Here is a 5,958-nt window from a genome sequence, read left to right as displayed (position 1 = left end):
TGTACAGTTCTGGTCTTCCTAAATTCTTTTGGGGAGGGGCCCTAAAAACAACAACTTATCTAATAAATAGAAGTCCATCAAGTGCCATTGATTTTCAAGTCCCTGAAGAGATATGGTCAGGAAAAATTCCTGATTATAGTAAACTGAAAGTTTTTGGCTGCATTGCTTATTCACATCAGAGTGAAGGAAAACTACAACTCAGGTCCTTAAAGTGTGTTTTTCTAGGTTATGGAGAGGAAACAAAAGGGTACAAACTGTGGGTTAGAGAGCAAAATGGTTTTAAAGTCATAATAAGTAGAAATATCATTTTCAATGAAAATGACATGCCTTGTGTGAAATCAACCGATCTTAAAACTTCAGAATCTGTACAAATGAAAGAAACCATCCTGAAAAACAAAACTGATGAATCTGAAAATCTAGATGGTCTAACTGAGGTGGAGACCTCTCAGTCTGAGGAAAACCTTGATCAAAATGACACTGAAATTGAGGTGGAGTCTTCAGATCCCACACTCGCAGATTATCAGTTAACTAGGGATAGAGAAAGGAGAAACATAAGACCTTTAATCAGATTTAATAATGAAGAATTTGTTACCTTCTTCTCTAGTCTGGACTTATTAAATTCTGAACCTTCTTCATTTGATGAAGCAAATAAATGTCCAAATTCTAAGTTCTGGAAAGAGGCCATGAATGAAGAAATGAACTCCCTCATCAAAAATAAAACTTGGTTATTGGTTGAAAGGCCTAAGAACCAAAAGATAATTGACTGCAAGTGGATTTTTAAAATTAAACAAGGAGACTCTAACTCACAAGATAAAAGATACAAGGCCAGATTAGTGGCCAAGGGTTTTACTCAAAAAGAGGGGGTAGATTACAATGAAATTTTTTTCCCAGTGGTAAAATATACCTCTATAAGAATAGTGTTGGCACTAACTGCTCATTTTGACTGGGAATTAGATCAACTGGATGTTAAAACTGCATTCCTTAATGGAGATCTAAATGAAACCATATACATGAACTAACCTCCGGGGTTTGAAGTAAAGTCAAAGATCAACAAGGTTTGTTTGTTGAAGAAGTCCCTCTATGGACTAAAATAGGCTCCCAGGCAATGGTATATAAAATTTAACTCCTATGTGCAGACTTTGGGTTTTGTCAAAAGCAATTATGATTCCTGTTTTTTCTATAAAGGTTCAGGTGGACCTGAATCCATTTATCTGTTATTATATGTTGATGACATGTTGCTTGCCTGCTATGATAGATCTGAAATCAATTTCATTAAATCAAAATTAAAATCTGAATTTGAAATGAAAGACTTAGGACAAGCAAGAAGGATTCTTGGAATGGAATTAGAAAGGGATAGGAATAATTGCATGTTATTGTTGAATCAAGGCACTTATGTGAAGAAAATACTTGAAAAGTTTGCAATGTTTGAGTGTAAACCTGTTACCTTACCCCTTGCTAATCATTTTAAACTGTCAAGTGAAAATTCACCTAAAACAGATGATGAATTTATAAGAATGGAAAAGATTCCGTATTCTAATGCTGTAGGATCAATAATGTACCTTATGGTCTGTACCAGACCTGACTTAGCTCATGGCATTAGTACCTTAAGTAGGTTTATGTCAAATCCAGGTGAAACACACTGGTTAGCCATGAAGTGGATGCTGAGACACTTAAAAGGAAATTCTGATTTAGGTTTAATGTTTAAAAGAAGCAATGAAGGAGTAATGTTAAAAGGCTACACAGATTCTGACTTTGCTGGTGATTTAGATAAAAGAAGATCAACATCTTCATATGTTTTCACTTTGTGTGATGGTTGCATTAGTTGGAAATCACAACTGTAAAAATTAGTTGCACTTTCTTCTACAGAAGCTGAATATATTGCTGCATGTGATGCAGTAAAAGAAAGTCTTTGGCTTAGGGGTTTACTAAATGAAGTGGGTTTTGGAAATAATACTGTTAAGATTTATACTGATAACCAAAGTGCCATACACCTGAGCAAAAATCCTGTATACCATGATAGGACTAAACATATAGATATAAAATTCCGCTTTGTGAGAAATATGGTAGAAAAGGGTTTGATTGAATTGGTTAAAGTTCCTACAGAATTCAACCCATCAGATTTAGGAACCAAAGTGTTACCCCTGAATAAATTTAAAAATTGCTTGAAGATTTTGAATATTACATGAAGGTGTAACATTGTAAACTTCAAGTGTTTATGTTGAAATTTTTGAACTAATTTTTTTTTGTTTTTTGTAGGTACTGAGAGCAAATGAACCAAAATGTGAGATGAAACTCGAGATTCACTAATTAAAGTCAAGAAATAGTTCAGCAAGGTGGAGGTTGTTAGTAATAATGGGCTGCTTCACTATTACTTGATGGCCCAAAACAAAAGGAAATTCACTAAATGGACTTGGACCATTATCATTAACGGGCTGATAAAAACGTGTCTTTGTGAAATGCGATTTTATGCCTCTTATGGGAGGGGATCTGCCGCCAACGTGGCATCATCCCAACCCTTGGATTGTGGTAGTTGACTGATCAGATATTTATCTTGATTTTGGCTCTCATTCTGGATGCTTCGATTATTCTGTCCTTTCGCCTCTTCCATTTTCTCTGAGTGAGAGACTAGGGTTTCGATTTTACTTTGAATATTGAAAATGTTCTTCGTGATCTTCTCAATCTGTATACTTTGTGATATTTTAGATTGTTGTGTACAATCTGTGAGTGATTGAGAGTCTTATAGTTAGGTTTTTAAAGGAGGCGAAAGGAATATCGAAAGAACTTGGTTCCTTCGTACATCTGTACTAATTCTTGGTGTTTTTCTTAGTGAAATCTTGAGCTATATCTCCCTTGGGGATGCTCAACGGGTGACTAGGGCAAAGCTGAACATCCGGGCTCTTTTTGAGGGCAAAAACATATTGTTGTGTTCGATTTCTTTTCTGAAAGTTTATTTCTATTTTTTGAATATCTCACGATCCAACAAACACTTGGGGTGTTTTGACGTAACACTAACAAATATGACAGTAAGGAGATTGAGCTAGAGAATGAGGATATTGAAGAATGGTAGTACAAGAACGTGAAGTTGCAGATGAATTATATGATGAAATTTCTGAACCAGATGTTGGCGTATCAGTTGGAAATTCATCTTCATAAGAGATGGCCTGGGGGTTGAAAACCGGGTTATGACCTTCCGTTAACTGGGCATCTAATATTGTGGGTGTTTGAAGAGAAGATCATAAATTAGTAGAAAAATATGAAAAATAAGGGCATATAAAAATGCACACAACTTTTAGATCGGGTGTTAGATTTACGCGAGTGAGTGCAGTTCGACGGTGTTTTTTCATTCTCTATAGTTTGCTAGGGTGACAATTGGCCTTCGTTATTTTCATCATTTTTGCAGTTTTAGAGTTGTATTTGAATATGTTTACTGAATTGAGTTTTTGTTTCGACTCCTCAAATATATGTTAAGGGTTTTAAAAATCTACAGCCGATTATTCATCAGGAAAATATTTCTATTTTTTTGTTCTCTAGTGGATTTTAGTATTTTTCACGAGTTCTCACGAAATTCGAACAATACCTATTTATATGTTACGAACAAGGCCCTATTATTATTATTATTATTATTATTATTATTATTATTATTATTATTATTATTATTATTATTATTATTATTTCCGTCATGCGTCAACAATACATTTAGCAATTTGTTTCACAAGTCACGGCTCATCCATCACACTACTCGGTGTACTATATGTAATTCGCTGAAATTGTGTGATTAATAGAAAGTTAGTCATCAATTTTTAAACAAGAGCGAGTTGATGAATTGCGAAATCGATACTAGCATATCTTATAAATTGTTTGCCTTCACGTTCTATTTTTATGAAGCTAAGTTATATTTCTAAACTTGGCTCGATGCAGGTAGTGAGACATATTTCACAAGAGTTGAGTGATAAGTCAAAGAATATTTGGATAATTTCTATCATTTTAAGACTCGTAGTGCAACTGTAATGAGTAGTTAAAGGTTGACTTACCTCTTTTAAAGTTTTGAGACCTACTGGTTAAATAAATTGGGAATGAGTGCGATTTTTTTCCAATTAATTGTATTAGGAAACATTCATAACTATAAATGTTTCAATATACAATTTCAAAAATAACAAACTTTGTGATTTTTTTATTTTTATTTTTTAAATCAAGTGGTCACAATTATGACCTCTGAGAAAATGTTGCGACCTATAATTTAATTAAACAGGTCACGATTACAATAACATAATTTATGATCAATGTTTCATACTAGTCACAAATCATAAAGGGTCATAGTCATAAATACACAATTTGTGGGTCACAATTATATGTTTAGTTGCAAAATTAGACATTTTAATAGATCACAAATTATTTATTATTCACAAATTACCCACTAAATTGATCATAATCCCACACCACAATCGCTGACACAATCTAAATCATCACTGCCACCTCAAATTCGCAACGTCCCTACACCACCACCTTCACCTCAAATCCACCACAACCACTATGTCACCCCAAGAAAATAATAATAATAATAAATCTAAGCAAAGCAAAAATCACAAAAAATAAAAATAAAAATAAAAATAAAAATAAAAATAAAAATAAAAAAATGCAACAAGTTATAATAAAGATTTTAGTTACCACAGATCTGGTGCCAGATGACGTCAATGGAGACACCAAGGGTATTGATAATGTCATATAGGCCCATCTAAGAAAGCGAGTGCAGCTTCATGAGCAAAGACCCTTTTAGCTCCAACACCAATTTCATGTAAAAGTCATGGTGCAATGCATACGATAGTGATGGAGCAACTCTAGAGCTCTTCCTAATAAGAAAGTGCCATAAAATTTGGAAGGGCTACACTCAAAAGCTAACAATTGAGATTAGATAACCCAGACCTATATAGACCACATAAAAGAAGCAGGCTTCGATGTAAAATTAAAATTCTCACAAGTTCCACTGAAACCATGACAAACTACCACGTTTTTGACCCCAATGCCCACATGGGTAGGCACCCATACACCAACCGGGGGTTTTGAAACATAATACTTGCTCTAATACCAATGTCATAGAACTTGAAAGAGTTACACATCAAAAGCTAGCCATTGAGTTAAGGGAACCCAAGCCTAGATAAACCCTACAAAGGAAGCGTATACTTCTGATGTGGGATTCAAACCCCCATAAGTTCCACTTGAACCATAACAGGAATCTCGATATGGCAGCCTTCATTTTAAGCTTAGAGTGAGGAAAAATTGAAAGGAGACAAAAATGAATTGACAATGTGAAGAATAGAGAATGGGAGATGTGGCAGCACAACTAGAACTAAAAGCGACAGCACCCAAAAGCTACAGAAATAGCAACAGCAGATGTTGTCGACGGTAGGTTAGGGTGGATTAAGGTTGGTGGCTCCATTAAGTTCTTACAGATTTTGGGCCCTACATGTTGTTGTGAGACCAATTAAAGTTGGGGGTCATGTTTGGGAAGTGATTCCTTCGATGATAGGTGATATGTCCGATAGTTTAGGACCTTCAGGTGGTAGTTCAGGGCAGAGTGAGGGTAGCAACTTGGAGTCGGTAGGTTGCGGTTGGTTGATAGAGGGAGGGGTTGGTTTAGTTTGGTTGGATGGGGCAGGGTGGGATGATATATATATATATATATATATATATATATATGATTATTAAAGAACTTGTGGCAAGTCTAACTAGTGCTTTATATAAATTTTTAAATATATTTTGAGTTGAACCTCATCATGATACAATAATACGTGTGTGTATATATATATATTGAAGAATACTACAATCTGTTTGGATGGAAACATCGAAGACTGTCATCCAATTACTGTAAAATTATTACGTAGAGACCAGCCACCATTGTCCAGTATTGATGAATTAAGTTTTCAACTGCACTCTTTTTTTTTTTTTTTTTTTTAAAACAAA

This window comes from Olea europaea, unplaced genomic scaffold (genome assembly GCF_002742605.1).
Source record: "Olea europaea var. sylvestris unplaced genomic scaffold, O_europaea_v1 scaffold2517, whole genome shotgun sequence".
In the NCBI taxonomy this organism is placed as follows: domain Eukaryota; kingdom Viridiplantae; phylum Streptophyta; class Magnoliopsida; order Lamiales; family Oleaceae; genus Olea; species Olea europaea.
The sequence above is the reverse complement of the archived record's forward strand: the minus strand, read 5'-3'. Positions refer to the sequence as shown.